General features: G+C 48.6%; 7 pseudogenes; 5 read left to right on the top strand and 2 right to left on the bottom strand.

The window, feature by feature from the left end:
- Positions 1–3,240: 3,240 nt before the first annotated feature.
- On the bottom strand, positions 3,241–3,359 carry LOC143943783 (5S ribosomal RNA; annotated as a pseudogene).
- A 320-nt stretch (positions 3,360–3,679) lies between these two features.
- Positions 3,680–3,798, bottom strand: LOC143943355 (5S ribosomal RNA; annotated as a pseudogene).
- Positions 3,799–12,947: 9,149 nt separating this feature from the next.
- Positions 12,948–13,066, top strand: LOC143952256 (5S ribosomal RNA; annotated as a pseudogene).
- A 320-nt stretch (positions 13,067–13,386) lies between these two features.
- LOC143943379 (5S ribosomal RNA) lies at positions 13,387–13,505 on the top strand (annotated as a pseudogene).
- Positions 13,506–13,838: 333 nt separating this feature from the next.
- Positions 13,839–13,957, top strand: LOC143955632 (5S ribosomal RNA; annotated as a pseudogene).
- A 319-nt stretch (positions 13,958–14,276) lies between these two features.
- Positions 14,277–14,395, top strand: LOC143952942 (5S ribosomal RNA; annotated as a pseudogene).
- Positions 14,396–14,496: 101 nt separating this feature from the next.
- LOC143949680 (5S ribosomal RNA) lies at positions 14,497–14,615 on the top strand (annotated as a pseudogene).
- Positions 14,616–22,119: the final 7,504 nt, after the last annotated feature.

The raw sequence follows: 22,119 nt of genomic DNA, 5'->3' as shown, positions 1-22,119 counted from the left end.
CCCCAAAATAAATTCTGCTGCTTCTCCTGAGTACGGGGATACCACATATGTGGGACTTTTTGGGAGCCTAGCCGCGTACGGGGCCCCAAAAACCAAGCACCGCCTTCAGGCTTTCTAAGGGCGTTACAGTTTTGAAGGCCATAAAATGCCAAGATGGCACAAACCCCCCCCCCCCAAATGACCCCATTTTAGAAAGTAGACACCCCTAAATTTAGGGGTACACTAGTGAGACTAGGTAATAAATGGCGGGTGCCCTGAAACTATAAAAAAATAACTAACCAACCAGCGTCACCTGTAACAGTTATATGGTGATCACTGGTGAAAGGGTTAACTAGGGGGCAATCAGGGGGCTTTATGCGGTAGTATATGGGGGTCCCTGGCGCTATAAAAAGCTGCGGCGAACCTAAATACCTACCTGCCTAACTAGCGTCACCTGTGACACTAATACAGCGATCAGAAAAACGATCGCTTATTAGGCTGGGTTCACACTGGAGCGATGCGGGAACGCCACGAATGCGCGGCGGGTTCCCGCATCGCATGCCTCCCGGCGGCAGTTCACACTGCCCTATGCGAACTGCTGGGAGTGTCAGTGAAATGTTAATGACACCCCCAGATCAGTTCGCATATCGCAGTGCGATCTGCAAACTTGGATCGCATGGTGTGAACACCCATGCGATCCGATTCTGCTGCGGACCAAAAAAAGGGTCCCGTGCGAGTTTGCGGCGGGTGCGGCGGGTGCGACACGAATTCAGCCATACTATCTGTATAGCTGAACTCGAATCGCACAGAGATCGGATGTGATTTGCACTGCAGTGCGGTGCGAATCACATCCGTTCTCATAAACCGCTGCAATGTGAACCCAGCCTTAGTGACACTGGCGACGGGGGGTGATCACGGGGTTAAACCTTTATTGGGGGGGTTAGGGGGGTACCTTAGAACTAAAGGGGGCTAACCCTAACTGCCCTAACAGTTATTAGTCACAAATGACACCTGCCGGGTGATCAGGGGGTTAAACCTTTATTAGGTAATAAATGGCGGGTGCCCTGAAACTATAAAAAAATAACTAACCAACCAGCGTCACCTGTAACAGTTATATGGTGATCACTGGTGAAAGGGTTAACTAGGGGGCAATCAGGGGGCTTTATGCGGTAGTATATGGGGGTCCCTAGCGCTATAAAAAGCTGCGGCGAACCTAAATACCTACCTGCCTAACTAGCGTCACCTGTGACACTAATACGGCGATCAGAAAAATGATCGCTTATTAGGCTGGGTTCACACTGGAGCGATGCGGAAACGCCGCGAATCCGCGGCGGGTTCCCGCATCGCATGCCTCCCGGCGGCAGTTCACACTGCCCTATGCGAACTGCTGGGAGTGTCAGTGAAATGTTACTGACACCCCCAGATCAGTTCGCATATCGCAGTGCGATCTGCAAACTCGGATCGCATGGTGTGAACACCCATGCGATCCGATTCTGCTGCGGGCCAAAAAAAGGGTCCCGTGCGAATTTGCGGCGGGTGCGGCGGGTGTGGCGGGTGCGGCGGGTGCGGCGAATGGCTGAACTCGAATCGCACAGAGATCGGATGTGATTTGCACTGCAGTGCGGTGCGAATCACATTCGTTCTCATAAACCGCTGCAATGTGAACCCAGCCTTAGTGACACTGGCGACGGGGGGTGATCACGGGGTTAAACCTTTATTGGGGGGGTTAGGGGGGTACATTAGAACTAAAGGGGGCTAACCCTAACTGCCCTAACAGTTATTACAGTCACAAATGACACCAATGCAAAAAAAAAAAAAAAAAAAAAAAAAAATGACATTGGTGTCACTGTGACTGGGGGGCAGGGGTAATTGGGGGGGTGATCGGGGGGTAAAGGGGGGGTGTGAGTGTGCCTGGCATGTTCTACTGTGTGTGGGATGTGTTGGTGCAACTCACTGATCCGCTCTCCTCCGTGTCGGAACGAAAAATACCGACACGGAGGAGAGAATACATCACTTCCTCTCCTGTGTTTACATTACAGGAGAGGAAGTGATGTCACCGGGGATTTCCATTCGTCGGGAGCGATCGCGAGGGGGTGGCCATGAATGAATGGCCGTCCCCTCGTCCGGGATCGCTCCCGAACGAAAACCGACCGCCGCAGGCACCGGGCGGGGGCCCGATCGGGCCCCCGACCCGCGGGAGGCAAATCACGTACATGTATGTGCTTATGCCTGCCCGTGCCATTCTGCCGACGTACATCGGCGTGCGGCGGTCGGCAAGTGGTTAAACATCTCCTCAAGGCAGCTAGGGCCTGCATCCCAAGTCAGTGGAAAGAGCAATCTGCTCCAATGGTGACCCAGTGGTTCGCAAGGGTAAATGATATTGAACGAATGGAAGACCTGACTGCCACAATGAGGGATAAAACGGAGGAGCATGGGAACAGATGGTTCTACTGGACCCAGTTTCGCTTTTCGGAAGAATACCTCCGCGAGACATAGTAAGCTCATGGTGATCGTTGGAGATCGCTGTTCCAAACGTTGGACAGCTGATGAGCTGGTGAGCCGAGGGCGTCTCTTGCTCCCTGGGAGGGGACCCCATCCTATCCACTCTACCCACGACACCCCCTTACCCCTTCTTTTCCTTTTCTGCCATTTCCTTCCCCAATCTTCTCTTTCCCCTTCTCCCTCCTTTCAGTTCTACTATTTCCCTTCTTAACTCAAAAAAGGGAAAAGAAAATGGTATGTTCCGACCCCATTTGACTACTACACAATACTCTTCCTCTATCTATGGATATCTAAACTCTTCGAAGGTAGCAGGGCTAGTATCAATAATATTTTAAGTGGTAGAGGATCCCAACGAGATGGACCTTTAATCTCATCTTGATATGACCGCAAAGCTGTACACGTGCTATTCTCCTCGGACTTCTTACCATTGGCTCTGATATCCATGCAATATGATCGTTTGTTTGTAACTATTTGTATCACACATTCTGTGAAGTTGCCTTTGCATTGTATGTCGCATACTACTAAATAAAAAAATAAAATAAAAAAAAGCCTATGGTATTCCCAGGCGGTCTCCCATCCAGGTACTAACCAGGCCCGACACTGTTTAGCATCCGAGATCAGACGAGATTGGGCGCTTTCAGGGTGATGGGGCCGTAGGTGATCTCTTCGGGCACTCTCAACCCTCTTGACAAACGCCAAGATGGTCACCTTGGGAAACAAGTGAAAAAAAAACAGGTCCAGGCCAACAACATAAAAAGAAGCCTACTGCACCTAGTATTCCCAGGTGGTCTCCAATCCAGGTACTAGCAAGGCCCAACCCTGTTTAGCTTCTGAGATCAGAGGAGATCAGGCGCTTTCAGGGTTATGTGCCCATAGGCAATCTCTTTGGGCATTCTCAACCCTCTTGACAAATGCCAAGATAGTCACCTTGAGATACAAGCGAAAAAAAACAGGTCAATGTCAACAACATAAAAAGAAGAATACGGCACCTGGTATTCCAACGCCATCTCCCATCCAGGTACTAACTAGGCCCAACCCTTCTTAGCCTCAGAGATGAGAAGAGATAGGGCTCTTTCAGGGTGATGCTGCTGTAAGCGAACTCTTTGGGCACTCTCAACCCTCTTGACAAATGCCAAGATGGTCACCTTGGGAAACAAGCGAAAAAAAAAAATGAATCAACGCCAACAACATAAAAAGAAGCCTACAATAACTGGTATTCCCAGGTGGTCTCCCATCCAGGTACTAACCAGGCCCGACTCTTCTTAGCCTCCAAGATCAGACGAGATTGGGTGCTTTCAGAGTGATGTGGCCATAGGCAATCTCTTCAGGCACTCTCAACCCTCTTGACAAACACCAAGATGGTCACTTTGGGAAACAAGCGGAAAAAAAACAGGTCAACGCCAACAACATAAAAAAAAGTCTACGACACCTGGTATTCCCAGGCGGTCTCCCCTCCAGGTACTAACAAGGCCTGACTCTTCTTAGCTTCCAACATCAAACGTGATCGGGTGCTTTCAGGGTGATGTGCCTGTAGGCAATCTCTTCAGGCACTTTCAACCCTCTTGACAAACGCCAAGATGGTCACCTTGGGAAACAAGCAAAAAAAATAAAAATAAGTCGGAAGCTAGAGACAATACGGCCCGAGTCCTCAATTTAATCCATGCGGCGCATGTACAGGGAAGGCCCTTGCTTATGTTGTCAACGGACGTGGAGAAGGCCTTTGACAGGGTGGCCTGGCACTTTATGCAGGCCACCCTGAAACATATAGGTCCAATATATATGTATATATCCAATGCAACAGGTACTTGCTCTAGCAGTATGGTCCCCATGGGAATCAAGCCCGTGGGTCCAAGAAATAGGGCTTCTCTCAGAAGCCCTTTCGGGGCTTGCCTGGTAAAGGCCTGGTCAGACAGGCCCGGAGGGAATCTAGGATGTCCAATAATTGGGGTCATAGAAGAAGGGAAGTTAGTCAGGTGGGAAAGGTGAAAAAAACTATCCATCTCGGCGAGCGAGGGGCCAATTAACGGGTGAGTAGTCACACAGGGCTCCAATGGCCTCCCCGCCCAAGGCAGACCAGCCAGTGGAACCCGCGCCATCTCCTGCTCTAGCTTGACCCATAGCTTCAGTTCCCCATGCCGGTGTCTTATCACATATGGTCCCCCATCGGATAGTGTCCGCTGTGTACTGCGCATTCCGAAAATTGCCGAGCATGAACGGCGCCTGCGCACTGAGTCCAGGTTCTATCCCCACTATCCAAGTGGACATAGAGTAAGAATATAAAAGAGCCGAGCGCAGCGAGGCCGAGCCCGAAGCGTGGCGAGCGAAGCTCGCCTGCGAGGGACCCTCTAATATTCACAACCCTATGTCCGCTTGGATGGTGGGGTTACCACCTCCACTCACCGCGCAGGCGCCGTTCAGCTTCGGAGATTTTCCGAAGCTTCGTCTGCTCCGTACTGCGCATGCGCAGTACGGCGCGGACACTATATCATGGCCGGACAGTATATGGCAGAACACCGGCACCAGTCAACCACCGGTGTCATGTGCGTCGCTGTGTAATACAGAGCAGGGTCCGGGAAGCCAATACCTCCCCGCAATTTCGGTCGCAATAGCATTGCCCTACCAATACGCATATGTTTTCCGCGCCAGAGGAACTTGATAAAGATTGAGCGAACCGCATGAAAGAAAGTCTGGGGTATTTTGATAGGTAAGGCTTGTAGTAGATACAGAAGTCGTGGCATCACGTTCATCTTCAACACATTACAGCGTCCGAACCATGACAGAGCTAGTGGGTCCCATCTTTTAAGGTCCGCTGTAAGCCCATAGGCTTCTTTTTATGTTGTTGGCTTTGACCTGTTTTTTTTGCTTGTTTCTCAAGGCGACCATCTTGGCGTTTGTCAAGAGGGTTGGGCGTGTCTTGAAGAGAACGCTTACGGCCACATCAACCTGAAAGCACCTGATGTCGTCTGATTTCAGAGGCTAAGCAGCGTCAGGCCTGGTTAGTACCTGGATGGGAGACTCCCTGGGAAGACCAGGTGCCATAGAAGGATCTGGTCTGGTTAGTGACTTTTTTTTTTTTTAATTCTTTATTTACGGATTGCAGGTAATGCAGAGACAAACTGTAAAAGACATAGATCCCTCAGTTTTCCAGGTTAACAAAAATACATACAGTGGTGTGAAAAAGTGTTTGCCCCCTTCCTCATTTCCTGTTCCTTTGCATGTTTGTCACACTTAAGTGTTTCGGAACATCAAACCAATTTAAACAATAGTCAAGGACAACACAAGTAAACACAAAATGCAATTTGTAAATGAAGGTGTTTATTATTAAAGGTGAAAAAAAATCTAAACCATCATGGCCCTGTGTGAAAAAGTGATTGCCCCCTAAACCTAATAACTGGTTGGGCCACCCTTAGCAGCAACAACTGCAACCAAGCGTTTGCGATAACGTGCAATGAGGCTTTTACAGCATCCTGGAGGAATTTTGGCCCACTCATCTTTGCAGAATTGTCCTAATTCAGTTACATTAGAGGGTTTTCGAGCATGAACGGCCTTTTTAAGGTCATACCACAACATCTCAATAGGATTCAGGTCAGGACTTTGGCTAGGCCACTCCAAAGTCTTCATTTTGTTTTTCTTCAGCCATTCGGTGGTGGACTTGCTGGTGTGTTTAGGATCATTGTCCTGCTGCAGAACCCAAGTTCGTTTCAGCTTGAGTACACGAACAGATGGTCGGACATTCTCCTTCAGGATCTCTTGGTAGACAGCAGAATTCATAGTTTCTTTTATCACGGCAAGTCTTCCAGGTCCTGAAGCAGCAAAACAGCCCCAGACCATCACACTACCACCACCATATTTTACTGTTGGTATAATGTTCTTTTTATGAAATGCAGTGTTCCTTCTACGCCAGATATACTTGGACACACACCTTCCAAAGAGTTCCACTTTTGTCTCATCGGTCCACAGAATGTTGTCCCAAAAGTCTTGGGGATCATCAAGATGTGTTGTGGAGAAATTGAGACGAGCTTTGATGTTCTTTTTGCTCAGCAGTGGTTTTCTCCTTGGAACTCTGCCATGCAGGCCATTTTTGCCCAGTCTTTTCCTGATGGTGGAGGCATGAACGCTGACCTTAACTGAGGCAAGTGAGGCCTGCAGTTCCTTGGACGTTGTTGTGGGGTCTTTTGTGACCTCATGGATGAGTCGTCACTGCGCTCTTGGGGTAATTTTGGGCGGCCGGCCACTCCTGGGAAGGTTCACCACTGTTCCATGTCATCGCCATTTGTGGATAATGACTCTCACTGTGGTTCGCTGGATTCCCAAAGCTTTGGAAATGGCTTTATAACCCTTTCCAGACTGATAGATCTCAATTACTTTCTTTCTCAATTGTTCCTGAATTTCTTTGGGTCTCGGCATGATGTGTAGCTTTTAAGGATCTTCTGGTGGACCTTACTGTGTCAAGCAGCTCCTATTTAAGTGATGCCTTGATTGTGAACAGGTGTGGCAATAATCAGGCCTGGATGTGGCTATAGAAATTGAACTCAGGTGTGGACAACCACAGTTATAGTATGTTTTAACAAGGGGGGCAATCACTTTTTCACACAGGGCCATGATGGTTTGGATTTTTTTTCACCTTTAATAATAAACACCTTCATTTACAAATTGCATTTTGTGTTTACTTGTGTTGTCCTTGACTATTGTTTAAATTGGTTTGATGTTCCGAAACACTTAAGTGTGACAAACATGCAAAGGAACAGGAAATGTGGAAGGGACCAAACACTTTTTCACACCACTGTAGTTAATACTTCGTGGGGGACCGGGGAAACCTAACAACTTATGTCAGCAGCAGCCCCAGCCGTGGCTAGGCCACCACATTATCCCACTCTAATGATCTGGCACCCCAGTGTCTACTTATAAACCAGGGCAGTCCCCGGGGCGATCCCCCTCAAGGCCCAGACTGAGAGGCCTCTAACATCAAAGAGCTCAGCCGGGACCACCCCAAGGGCCGCCAACCCCTGGCTGGGAAATCGAGGGAACAAAACGAAAAGATCCTTGCAATCACCATGTATTTTAATTATACTTGGGAGTTAGGGGGTAGGGAAAGAGGGGGGAGCAAATGGGCAGGAGAAGGGGATGGGGGTAGAAAGAATGAAAGTTATAGGGGGCTAACAGTGCTACGAGGCAGACGGGGGAGAGAGTGAACCAGGGTGGTATACGAGAAGGGAGAGAAAGAAAGAGGACTCCGATGGGTTCCCACGGCCGGACCCTTCCCTCTATACACGTGCCAGAGCCTACAGATAGGATCTGTATGCGTCGGAAAACCTGAACTGGCTCCAAGACAACCAACGTGCAGTGTGCTCTTCCTCCCTGTCGCCTAACGCTGATGTGAGCTGTTCCATATGCTAGATGTCGCAAACTCTTGCAAACCAGTGAGACACCAGTGGACTGCTGTTTCCACATGCTAGGTATACATGCCCTGGCCCCACTCAGAAGATGTTTTAAGAGAGATTTATGGTGCTTCTTGCTCGAGAGTGGGGTCAGATTGAGGAAGATCACAGCTGGGTTGTTCTGGAGATCAATAGCCGTGAGGTCATAAATGATATTGAGAACCTGTCTCCAGAAATGGGCCAGTTGAGGGCATTCCCAGAAGATATGTAGTAACGTGCCGACTTGTTCACCGCATCTCCAGCACAAAGGGCTGTGACCGGGAAACATAGCCGCCAGGACAGTGGGGGTCCTGTACCATCGGGTCAAAATTTTATAAGCTATTTCCTGGTATTTACTACATAGGGATGACTTGTGCGCAAAAAGAAGCGCGCGGTTCTTCTGGTCTGGCGAGAGCCGGACATGCAGGTCTCGCTCCCATTTTTCCACGAACACCAGGTTACCCTGGGAGAGTTGGTCCAGTAGGATTCGATATGACAGGGAAAGAGACCCTCGGGTCGGTCCCTCTCCTGAGCATACCTCCTCAAACGATGTTAGGGGTCTGCGGAATTCGCCACTGTTTGGCAAAGATTTCAAGAAGTGGGAGAGTTGGGCAAGCTTCCACTGTCTCAGGGCCGTGGTTGCTAACGCCTCCTACATAGTGGAGACCGCTGTCCACGTCCTAGGGCCAAGAAAAGAAGAGGCCCGCACAAGGTCCCGGTCAGGGTCGAGGCGGAAAGACTTTTTCCGTCATGCCGGGTTCAAAGCGTGGGTGTCCAATAATAGGAGTCATGGGCGAAGGGAAACTGGGCACGCCCGTCAAGGTAAAATATCTGTCTAGCTCTTGTAACGTTGGCTCAATGAGTGGGTGTGCCCACGTCGCTCCCGACCAGCCCGGTCCACTCCAGGGAAAACCCTCAAGTGGAAATGGTACGGATTCACGCTCCAGACGAACCCACAGCTTATCCTTCAGGTGTCTGCACCAGTCAACTACTCTGTTCATGTGCACCGCCGTATAGTACCATGCCGGATCTGGGAGGCCAATCCCTCCCTTGTCTTTTGGTCTGAGCAGTAATGTTCGGCTGAGTCTTGGAGGCCTGCCCTGCCATACGTATCGAATAAAGATGGAGCGCATGGCTTTAAAAAATGATTGGGGGATTTTTATCGGTAAGGCTTGTAATAGATACAAGAGTCTGGGCATTACATTCCTTTTGAGCACATTGCATCTCCCAAACCAAGAGGTCGCCAACTTTGACCACCTCTCTAGATCTACGGCAAATTTTTTTAGAAGCGGCTGGAAATTCAATTGGAAAATCAGATGTGGGTCCGGGGGAACCAGCGACGGGAGGTTTGCCGAAGCTAGGTACTCGTCAATGGCCGCTGTGCCGGCCTGGAGGGCGTCTCCTGAGTCCCGGGGGTGCAAGTTATAAAGGGCTTCATAGAAAGATCGGAAACACTCCGCTATCTCCCGTGAATCATGAAGCTTGGCACCCAAAGGGGAGGTTATGGTTGGAATGAAGGACGCGTTGCGTTGGGCACGCAGGGAGTTCGCTAGGGACCTACTACACTTGTCTCCATATTCATAATACGTCCTGCGGACCCACATGAGTCTGGTTCTAGCCTGAAAGAGAGAGAAATCTCTGATTTGTTCTCTAAGATCTCTCACCTCCACCTCCAGCGCAGCAGTCGGCTGGGATTTGTGTCGTTGTTCACACGCATGCAACTTGGCAATACGTTTGGAGAGAGCCTCAGTTTTGGCCACTTTGAGTCTATGACCATGTTTAATAAGAATGCCCCTAATGTAGCATTTATGAGCCGCCCATAACATGAGGGGGTTGGAAACAGAATCACGGTTATGATCAAAGTAACTTTCTAATTCCCTAAGCAGGTCTGCGTGGGTCTCAGGGTCCTTCAGGAGAGACTCGTTCAGTCTCCACCAGGACTGACCACGCGACTCCTGTTGTAGCTTCAGCATCAAAGAAATCGGGGCATGGTCAGACAGGGCTATGTGGCCTATCTGAGCGTCTGTGACCGCCGGGATAGCATTGTGGGCGACTAAAAACATATCTATACGTGAGTAAGAACCATGAGCGGTGGAAAAGAACGTATAGTCCCTATCCTGTGGGTGAAGCGTACGCCACACATCGATCAGTCGGTGGGAGTGTAGCAGGTCTCTTATGTGTGAACGCGTTCTCGCAGAAATCGCAGAGGTGCCCGATGATGAGTCTCTGCGGGGGTCCAAGGTGAGGTTAAAGTCCCCCCCAACGATCAAAGTACCCTCCGAGAATGCAGCCAGGGCATCCAAGGATGCTTCTAAGGCCGGCAGCTGGTCCACATTCGGCATGTATAGGTTGGCAAGAGTAAAAGTTTGCGAGTGGAGAGTTCCCTTAATGAAGAGATATCTCCCTTCACTATCGGCTTGGACAGCTAACAGGCGCCACGGCAAGTTTTTAGCAAGAAGAACACACACTCCTCTCGATTTGGAAGTAGGGGACGTGCTGTGGTGGGCCAGGGGGAAGTGCTTACTATAAAGCCGTGGTATTTGGTCTGTCCTGAAATGGGTCTCCTGGAGGAAAACTATTTGGGGCTTCATCCGCCACAATTCTGTTAGGCAGCTGGACCTTTTTTCAGGTACATTCAGCCCTTTCACATTCCAGGAAACCAGCTTCAGGGCCATGACGGCAGTGGTACCCGGCCGGCGGTCCCCACCAGAGTCAGTAGTAGATATAGAGTTCAAGCACAGAGGAAGAGGAGGAGAAAAAGGAAAAGCAGTAACGAAGCGGAGAAGGTCCGGAGTTAGTAGGGAGATGGAGGGTAGGAGGGGTGGGGATAGATCGGGGAATTGCTAAAGCTCCTATCGGAGAGAACCTGCCGGTTAGGGCAGAGGGGCCTAGAGGGGGAAGAGGTAAGGCACTGCAGAGAGAGGAACTCGTCGGTGCAGTACCCCTCCAGCATCCCATGGTCCATGCAGTCGCAATCGGGCGTGCACGGAGCTTCTTTGGCATCTTAACTACGACATCAAACGCATTATAGAACATCACTGCAGCAGGTATCGGGCAGTTAACAACAGTAGAACAGTGCATAATTAGACCAACATATTAAACTTTTCAACACAGAGTATAGATAACTTTATACTATGTTCTTCCAATGTCCTTCCTCTCCCCTAGCGGGGGCGCTGGGAACAATGGCCCGTGGCATGGTAAACAACACAAAGCTGGATACTCCAGCCGTCTATGTTGGTAGAGAAAAAGAAAACAAAAAAAAAAGGGTATAACACAGGAATAACGGAAAATTACTGTACTCTCTCAGGGTTCACGATCTTGAGGGGCCTGCGATCTCTGACGTTGGGATCGACGGTGGCGTCTCACTCTCTGTGGCCTGGTTGAGGGGTTGTTCATCGGGGCCACTGCTCCCTGGGGGACAACAGGAGCCAACCAGTCGGGGACCTGAACCGAGGGCAAGCCCAAAGCCTCCAGAAAGGACGGGACCTCCGAAGGGTGTCGTAACGCAAGGGGCCTCCCATTTTTGCGCACTATAAGGTGAAACGGATGGCCCCACTTGTATGGAATCCTCCGTTCAGTTAGATGTTCCAGAAGGGGTCGCAGACAGCGTCTCATCTGGAGGGTCTTGCGGGATACATCTGGCAGAAGGGTGACTTGGGCCCCGTCAAAATCAATGCTGCCTTTGCGCCACGACGCTTGCAGGACATCCTCCCTAACTGAGTAATTGTGGAGACAGCATAAAACGTCACGTGGCCAGTTCTCTGTGGGGCTCCTGGGGCCCAGGGTCCTGTGGACTCTATCAATGGCTATTACTGTGTCAGCAGCGCGGTCCAGACAGGCGTTAAATATAGCTGTAACTGTGGCTTTGAGGTCTGCCTGGCCAGTGGCTTCGGGCAAGTCTCTGATCCTGATATTGCGTCTGCGGTTGCGATTCTCAAGGTCATCCACTAGGGGTTGCAACTGTGCGACTCTGTCAGCAAGGGTATCATGTGCGGCTTGCAGGCCAGAAACATCAGTGGTCAGGGAGGTCACATCCGATGCCAGGGTGGTCACCCGCTCGTTCGTAGCCGACACGTCACGTTTGACCCCTGCGATTTCATGTCGCAAGGTCGTTTCAATCCTGGCTGCCATACAGCTAAAGTCTGCTTTAGTGGGAAGGTTTTGGAGTAAAGCTAGGATGGCCTTGTCCCCCAATAATCCCGGTGCTGGTGGCAGCGGTGGGTCCCCCTGTGTGTCTGAGGTGAGAGCAGCCTGGCCATTCGGTCCTGGGATGAGGCTTCCACTGCGGGAGGGTCTCTGGGACAGTTGGGAGTTGTGAGGGAACCAGGGTGGCAGGCCGCTATGGTCCGGGCTGTCAAGCGAGGCCATGGACAGTGAGCGGGGGAGACACGGGGACAAGTCACTAGGCGGGGAGAACGGGGGCATGTCGTGTCCCTGCATAGCAGTCTGCTCACCTTCCCTCTGTACCGCGTGTCCTAGAGCGCCGGAGGCCGCGGGCGCCATCTTGGCTGGATCCGGCGTGGAGGCCGGAGGCTGCAGCGGGACCAAGTACCTGTCCATGGCAGCAGCGGCGGACCCCGCTCGGCTGGCTGTGTTCCGCCGAACCGCGGGGATGTCGGCGATGCCGAAATATGCGACCAGACTGTGGTAAAGGGGTGCGGAGGGGTCACGGACCGGGAGCTCCGGAAAAGAGCATCCTCACTCCTTCATGCCTAGGCCACGCCCCCCCTGGTTAGTGTCTTGATTGGGAGATCGCCTGGGAATACTGGATGCCGTAGGCTTCTTTTTATGTTGTTGGCTTTGACCTGTTTTTTTTAGCTTGTTTCCCAAGGTGACCATCTTGGCCTTTGTCAAGAGGCTTCAGAGTGCCCAAAGAGAGTGCCTACGGCCAAATCACCTATATAGTATCTTATATATAATAACTAAAAATATTATTTATTATTATAGATATAGATATATAGTATAGTGATTTGGCCGTAGGCACTCTCTTTGGGCACTCTGAAGCCTCTTGACAAAGGCCAAGATGAGTTGAGAGTGCCTGAAGAGATTGCCTATGGCCACATCACTCTGAAAGCACCCAATCTCGTCTGATCTTGGAGGCTAAGAAGAGTCGGGCCTGGTTAGTACCTGGATGGGAGACCACCTGGGAATGCCAGTTATTGTAGGCTTCTTTTTATGTTGTTGGCGTTGATTCGTTTTTTTTTTTTGCTTGTTTCCCAAGGTGACCATCTTGGCATTTGTCAAGAGGGTTGAGAGTGCCCAAAGAGATCGCTTACAGCAGCATCACCCTGAAAGAGCCCTATCTCTTCTCTTCTCTGAGGCTAAGAAGGGTTGGGCCTAGTGGGTACCTGGATGGGAGATGGCGTTGGAATACCAGGTGCCGTATTCTTCTTTTTATGTTGTTGACATTGACCTGTTTTTTTTCGCTTGTGTCTCAAGGTGATTATCTTGGCATTTGTCAAGAGGGTTGAGAATGCCCAAAGAGATTGCCTATGGGCACATAACCCTGAAAGCGCCCGATCTCCTCTGATCTCAGAAGCTAAACAGGGTTGGGCCTTGCTAGTACCTGGATTGGAGACCACCTGGGAATACTAGGTGCTGTAGGCTTCCTTTTATGTTGTTGGCCTTGACCTGTTTTTTTTTCCACTTGTTTCCCAAGGTGACCATCTTGGCTTTTGTCAAGAGGGTTGAAAGTGCCTGAAGAGATTGCCTACGGGCACATCACCCTGAAAGCACCCGATCTCGTTTGATGTTGGAGCCTAAGAAGAGTCGGGCCTTGTTAGTACCTGGATGGGAAACCGCCTGGGAATACCAGGTGTCGTAGACTTCTTTTTATGTTGTTGGCGTTGACCTGTTTTTTTTTCGCTTGTTTCCCAAAGTGACCATCTTGGTGTTTGTCAAGAGGGTTGAGAGTGCCTGAAGAGATTGCCTGAAGAGATTGACTATGGCCACATCACTCTGAAAGCACCCAATCTCGTCTGATCTTGGAGGCTAAGAAGAGTCGGGCCAGGTTAGTACCTGGATGGGAGACCACCAGGGAATACCAGTTATTGTAGGCTTCTTTTTATGTTGTTGGCGTTGATTCGTTTTTTTTTTTGCTTGTTTCCCAAGGTGACCATCTTGGCATTTGTCAAGAGGGTTGAGAGTGCCCAAAGAGATCGCTTACAGCAGCATCACCCTGAAAGAGCCCTATCTCTTCTCTTCTCTGAGGCTAAGAAGGGTTGGGCCTAGTTAGTACCTGGATGGGAGATGGCGTTGAAATACCAGGTGCCGTATTCTTCTTTTTATGTTGTTGACATTGACCTGTTTTTTATCGCTTGTATCTCAAGGTGACTATCTTGGCATTTGTCAAGAGGGTTGAGAATGCCCAAAGAGATTGCCTATGGGCACATAACCCTGAAAGCACCCGATCTCCTCTGACTTCAGGAGCTAAACAGGGTTGGGCCTTGCTAGTACCTGGTTTGGAGACCACCTGGGAATACTAGGTGCTGTAGGCTTCTTTTTATGTTGTTGGCCTTGACCTGTTTTTTTTTTCACTTGTTTCCCAAGGTGACCATCTTGGCGTATGTCAAGAGGGTTGAGAGTGCCCGAAGAGATTACCTACGGCCCCATCACCCTGAAAGCACCCAATCTCGTCTGATCTCGGATGCTAAACAGTGTCGGGCCTGGTTAGTACCTGGATGGGAGACCGCCTGGGAATACCAGGTGCCATAGGCTTCTTTTTTTTTATTTTTTTTTATTTAGTAGTATGCAACATACAATGCAAAGGCAACTTCACAGAATGTGTGATACAAATAGTTACAAACAAACGATCATATTGCATGGATATCAGAGCCAATGGTAAGAAGTCCGAGGAGAATATCATGTGTACAGCTTTGCGGTCATATCAAGTTGAGATTAAAGCTCCATCTCGTTGGGATCCTCTACCACTTAAAATATTTTTTTTTTTTCTTTTTTTTTTTTTTTCTGCCACCTCAGTGAGTTTATTCGGGAGACTCGATTCACCTTTAAGCTCATATTTCTCCCCTCCCAGTTTGCACATCATTGTGGCTTATTTATTCAAATATTTTCTTCTCTTTTTTCATTTCTTTCCTCTTTTCTTTACTATTTAAAAAAAAATTTATGTATATCCGAAAATAGGTAAACAATCTAGATAACAAAACCCCACTGCCTACAACTCATTTTTAGCCCAACCACCATAATTATTTACCTTATATTACACCTAGGTGTGTATATTCTCCCCTCCCCCCCCTCCGCTCAATCCCACCCCCACCCCCCAGCGCATGAAAGCACACACTAAATAAGAGACTACCTGACAAAAGTCGCTAAAGGAAATATCACCAAAAAACACACATTCTGTCTCAACTACTTATAGGGGAATCCCCAATTTCAACAATCCGAGGCTCCATATACTTTCAAACTTCCTACTATTACCCTGCTTAACGAAAAAAAACCTTTCGTTACTAATTATTTTCTTTATATTGGCCATCCATATTTCAGGTAGTGGGCTAGAATGTGACTGCCAATTTTGAGCAATTAGCTTCCTTGCCTGGAAAAGGCATCTAGTCACTGGTATAAATATATTTTTAGGGATTTTATATCCCTCTGGTATAGCCAACAAGCAAGTCCTCACTGTTGCATCCAATGTCAAACCGAAGACTTCATTCACATGCTCTATCACCCGTGTCCAGTATCTAAAGAGTTTCGGACACCTCCAAAACATATGAATGAAGTCTCCGGCCCGGCCACATCTAGGACACTGATCATTATCTCTCCACCCTATTCTAAACATTTTCCTAGGTGTATAATATACCCTGTGAAAGAAGAAGAGTTGGGAGGCTTTCTGTGACGGAGAGATGGAGACCTTAGTTCCCTGTTCCATTATCCAATCCCAGTCGGGTACAGACAGTGGGCCCACGTCCCTCTCCCATTTCCTTTTACTTTTGATCGTACCTCTTCGATCTAGTACTTTATCCCCCAGCCTAGTATATAGGAATGAGATCAAGCCCTTAAGTGTGTCCCGAGACATAATTTGGGACAGCACCGGGATCTGATTCAGCTGCACCTCCTGTGATCTAAATTGAGCCTGGATTGCATGTCTGACCTGGAGGTATTTATAAAATGAGGTGTTTGATAGAGAAAATTCTGACTTTAAGTCGACAAATGACCTGATATCTGAACCCTGGAACATTTGTGCTAGTTTATATATCCCTTGATTTACCCACTCCTTACATCTTTCGACTTTAAATAGCTCCTCCAGATTCCTATTATCCCATAGGGGGGCCAACACAGATGTCTTCTGATATCCCAATAGGTCCTTGGCTGTTTTCCAAAGTTTAGTAACCTGAATAATCGTTGGACAGTATATATTAAACGAGTTTGCCTCTAGCGCCTCCAAAAGCGTGTTATGTGGACATCCTAGCATTAATAACTTATGGCAGGGATTGGTTTCATTTATTGCTATTGCTCCAGCTAGATGTTGTAGCTGGGCCGCCAAATAATAGAGTCTAGGATGTGGTACCGCCAACCCCCCCTCTTCCGGCGGTAGCTGCAAGGTCCGCAAGCTAATCCTCGAGGGACCCCTTTTCCATATAAAAAGTCTGAATAAGGATTCTATTTTCTTAAACCACCCTTCCCCAATCCATAATGGTGAATTGTGGAGAAAATACAGAATTTGAGGGAGCCATACCATCTTAACCAGGTTGCAGCGACCCGCCAATGAGAGGGGAAGGCGGCTCCAGATATCAGCCTTTTGTTTTAGCTTCACTAAAAGAGGGGATAAGTTATCTTCCAGGTATGAATTTACATCTCTAGCAATCCACACCCCCAGATATTTAAGCTTCTCTACCTGTTTCAGATTCACAATATCCTGGGGAGCGCCAGTAGACCCCCTTACCAATGGCAGTAGGGCGGACTTATCCCAATTGATGGTTAATCCTGATATAAGACCAAATTCTCCAATCATCTTCATTACCACTTTCAATGAGTTTTGGACATCCCCTAGGAACAGCAAGACGTCGTCGGCAAACAATGCGATTTTTTCCTCCGACTGTCCTCTCCTAAATCCCTGTATATTAGGGCAGGCCCTAATGGCAATAGCCAGCGGCTCCATTGCCAAAACAAATAATAAAGGGGAAAGGGGGCACCCCTGTCTCGTGCCTCGTTCCAACAGGAACGTCTCGGAGAGCTCATTATTAATTTTAATTTTCGCTCTTGGATCAGTGTAGAGTAGTTTTACCCATTTGATGAAATTTGGGCCAAACCCAAATCTAGTAAGCGCTTTAAATAAATATACCCATTCAAGGGTGTCAAATGCTTTGGCTGCGTCCAGAGTCAAAACTGCTCTGGCGCCTCCGTTATCTACCGGAATCTGGGTGTTCAAGAAGAGTCTACGGATATTAACACTGGTGGATCTATTCGGAATGAAGCCCGACTGATCAGGGTGAACGAGTTTATGGACACTTCTTTTTAAACGTGTTGCGAGCACTTTTGCTAAAATTTTTACGTCCGACCCCAAGAGCGAGATCGGACGATATGAGGCCGGGTCCATAGGGTCCTTATCCTCTTTGGGAATAACCACTATAGTGGCTTCCAGCATCGAGGACGGCAAGGTTCCATACTCCAAGGCCTGTCTCAATGTCTCCAACAATTGTGGGAGCAGAACCTCTCCATACTTCTTGTAGACCTCGATTGGTAGTCCATCGGGCCCTGGTGCTTTTAAGTTAGGCATCTCTGCCACCGCTTTTTGGAGTTCCTCAATAGTAATTGGGGCCTCCAATATTGCCAAATCTTCCTCTGTTACTGTTGGCATATCCAAGATCCCCGGAAAAGCAGCCATATCTCCCCCTTCACTCCCCCCTTGGGATTTATATAATGAGCTATAATAGCGATAAAATGTATTGTTAATAGTGGATGATTCAGTAGTGGTCTCTCCCCCTGGCGTCCTAATTGATAATATCGCTGGGGGGGCCGTATTTGCTTTAACCAGCAAGGACAATATTCGTCCCACTTTCTCTCCCTCCCCAAAATTTACTTGTTTCTGCAATATACGCCTATTATCCATCTTACGCCTGGTAATTGTCCTATACTCTTGCTGATTATCAAGCCAAGCCTTCTGTGTAATAGGATTCGGATTGATAATATATTGTCTTTCTGACAATGACACCGCCTTAATGGCTTCCTCTTCCTGTTTTTTCGTCTCGGCCCGGTTTCTAGCAATTTGTTGGATAAAGAGACCCCTCAAAAAGGCCTTTAAGGAGTCCCACACAACACCCGCTGATACTGTACCCGTGTTAACGTAGATAAACTCCTTTAACTCAGTTGTCACCCGGTCAGTATCCTTTATTAATTCCAACCATACAGGGTCAATTTTCCAATGGCCAGAGTATTGTGTCTTACCTACACAGAGTGTCAATATTAGGGGGGAGTGATCCGAGACTCCTCTCGGGGCATATTCCACCTCATCCACTCGTGGCAACGCACTACTATTCACCAAAGCCATATCAAGTCTCGATAGTGTAGAGAAAGATGCTGAGTAGCAAGAATACTGTCGCTCCCCCCGATACCGAATGCGCCATGCGTCGCATAGACCAACTTCTTGTAAGAAGCGGGCTAGCCTCGTTTCATCTCTCCCTGTTGGTATATGTGCAGTTGGGAACCTGTCCAAAGCTTTATCCAAGACTTCATTAAAGTCTCCTATTGCTATCACAGGGATGCCGGGTTTATCTATTACAAAAGATAATAACTCATATAGAATCTCCAGTTTGAATGGAGGGGGGACATATATATTGGCCACCACATAGGGATTATTTTCAATTTGGCAGTATAGGAAAATGTATCTACCCTTTACATCTATGAGACTGTTGTAGCAGGAGAACCGGACAGCCTTATCAACAAGAATGCTAACCCCTCTTGCATATGTTGAGAATACGGAATGGAACTGGGTCTGGAATTTCCGGCTTTGTAAACACCGTGTCGTCTCACCCGTTAAATGCGTCTCCTGGAGACACAATAATCCGGGTCCTTTGCCCTCTAGGGCTGACAAGACCACTTTTCTTTTAGTCAGATCTCCCAGGCCCCGAACATTCCACGATATTATCTTAATCCTTTTCGCCTGCATCCCTACTTAATGACCCATACATTGGGCAGTTTTAACCAAAAAAAGAAGTGAAAAAATATACAAAATAGTAGTACCAAAAAATCTTTTCCCTTTTTCCCCTTGACTGTGCATACGTGTATCCTATATACTATATAATATTTTATCACATCCCCTTCTAAATAGTGCATCTCTAAATTTGTGTATCCTTGTGTTATTTTTATTATTCTTCCCTTACCCCACCTTGCCATCCCATCTCTCCCTCCTCCCCGCTTACCAAACTCCCTCCCCCACCCCCCTCGCCCCATAGGGCTACCCCCTAGGGGTATATTTGTGGCCTTCTCACAGCACTCCCACCTCTCACCCATACCAATCCTACTGGGTGCTTTCACCCAAAATCTACACCCACTCATGGGAACCCTTTGTCCCCCACTACAAATACCTAATTGTACTCCACACACCCTTATTGCTCAGCCCCTACCCCCCACCTGCATTGTGCACTATACCAGCTACAAAAAGTTGCAACAAGGATACCCCCTGTTCCTGCCCACTCCCCCCCCCAAAAATGTGTACCCCCGCATCCCTTGAAATCCACCTAACTGCCCTATAATATGTATTTATAGGTCCTTTTTAGTTTCATCTAGCCATTGGGATGCTTCCTCTGGCGTATTGAAAAAAAACGTCTTTCCTGATGCAATCACCCTTAGGCGGGCTGGATAGAGGAGTGCATACTCTAACCTATATTTAACCATTTCTCGTTTGACTGGGATAAATTCGGCTCTTCTTTTCTGAAGGTCAGGGGAAAAATCAGGATACAGAGAGATCCTAGCTCCTTTAAATCTAATGTCTCCCCTCATTCTGGCCTCTCGCAGTAGGGACACTTTGTCCTGATAATTAAGGATCTTAAGCATTATAGGCCTAGGGCGCTCCCCCATATGGCGGGTTTTTACCGGGGTACGATGTGCCCGTTCTATTGCGAATGTCGGGGTGAAGGTTGTCGCCCCAAAAAGTTCCCTGAACCACTCCTCAAAAAAGCCTATCAAATTAGTCCCCTCGCAATGTTCAGGGAGGCCTAGCACCCTGATATTATTTCTTCGATTCCTATTCTCCATTTCGTCGAGTTTATCTGCTTGTGTAGTAACTGTTTTTTTAAGTGAATCAATTTCCAGTCTCACGGGCCTCAGCTCATCCTCCATCGCACCCATGCGTTCCTCGAGCTCGGTAGTTCTCAATATAGTCCTATTCAAATCCTGCCTCATAGACAATAGTTCCTCCTTTATATATCTTAGCTGTTCATCAAACCTGGATATTGAATCTTTGCATTCCTTAATTGCATTCAAAATGTCCCTTAATGTGGGCTCCTCATCCTGGTTGCCCGGCGTCGGTAGGTGAGAGCTACTTTGTGTTGTTTCCAAATTTGTTGTAACTATTGCTGGTTTACCCCCCCCCCCTCCCTTATTTCCCCCCAGTTTAGCCACTGATAAAGTAGGGTTGGCCAGAGGCTGGCCTTGACTCCTTCTATCCGCGGAAGAGTTTTTGGTATCTTTATTGTGTAGGTTTCCCTGCTGAGAACTTGAATTACCGTGTGATGGTGGACCAGAGTGGGCATAGCGCTCCAATTTTGCCGCTGCCGACGCTGCAGCCATTTGATTGGTTTTGTCCTTAGCGGCTCGGGTGATTTGTTGACCCTCTACGGGTATTTGCTCCTCAGGGGATCTTTTTCTTGACATAATTGATCTTAAATGGCCACTTATAAACCCACCTCGCAAATGGTTAGCTTCCACTTATTTAGCTGATCCAGCAGGAAAAGGGTAATGTAGCACACTCAAAAAAAAAAAAAAAAAAAAAAAAAAAAGAGGGGTGGGGGGGGGGGGGGCAGAAATGTCATATGGTTTTCTCCTTATGTATATGAGAGTTACTCGCTTATCAAAAGGGGACAATACTAATTGGCAGCCAACCTTCAACCCCCGCAATAATCCTGCAGTGACAGATCTACCGTTGAATCAAGATCTTTGTGTTGGTGTATATTTGCATATATTCAAAACTATTTTCCATCAATTTTAATCAGTAGTAGTTCACTTCAATCAAAAAGGGAAGAGAGACACTTATCTTAGTTGCCAGATCATGTCCACATAACCTTCCATGGATCCATACGAAGCAGATATGCAAGGCATCCAAATCGTCCAGGTCTTCCTCTCTCTTCCCCAAAAGACTAAGCTGTCAGCGCTGTCAGTGTATTCTCCGGTTCATTTCCTCCTGTCTCACCAGCCACAGTGACAACTCGAGCGGAGGGGGGGCAAAGAGCAACGAGCGAAGGGGAGTGAGCGGGGGAGAGGGAGCCCTACACAGGAGTCCCCTCTCACCTACGCTACGCGTGTCAGGCAGCCCGCCGCTCAGAGCCTAGGGCGTCACACGTGTCTGTACGCCAAGCTCTAGCGGAGCGGAGGGAGAAGCACCGCAGCACTACAGGAACCCTGGGGCCGCTCGAGATCTCGCGAGATCCCCAGCGAGACTCTCAGCCCCCCGCTCCGACCAACAGCCAGCAGCCCACAGAGAGCGGTAGTCCCCACGCAACAACCACACACACCCGACCCCGGAGTCACCAGCCCGCAGCTCGAACGAGCATGGGAGACATACGAACAAGGTATAGCGAGAGGCCTTTAGGCAGCATCCGATGGGATCAGGTAGCTTGGGGAGGAGCAGGACGGGGTTATCGAACTAAGCAGGATACCGAGGGGTAGAGCAGCACCATGCTCTCACTCCTCACTCACACTCTCTCCCGTCAACATCCGGCCACACCCCCCCCCCACTTAAAATATTATTGATACTAGCCCTGCTATCCTCGAAGAGTTTAGATATCCATAGATAGGGGAAGAGTATTGTGTAGTAGTCAAATGGGGTCGGAACATACCATTTTCTTTTCCCTTTTTTGAGTTAAGAAGGGAAATAGTAGAACTGAAAGGAGGGAGAAGGGGAAAGAGAAGATTGGGGAAGGAAATGGCAGAAAAGGAAAAGAAGGGGTAAGGGGGTGTCGTGGGTAGAGTGGATAGGATGGGGTCCCCTCCCAGGGAGCAAGAGACGCCCTCGGCTCACCAGCTCATCAGCTGTCCAACGTTTGGAACAGCG

The sequence above is a fragment of the Lithobates pipiens genome, unplaced genomic scaffold, assembly GCF_037356315.1.
Source record: "Lithobates pipiens isolate NorthernLeopardFrog02 unplaced genomic scaffold, aLitPip1_a1.2 Scaffold_10, whole genome shotgun sequence".
NCBI lineage: Eukaryota > Metazoa > Chordata > Amphibia > Anura > Ranidae > Lithobates > Lithobates pipiens.
This window is presented reverse-complemented; position numbering and strand designations above follow the sequence as displayed.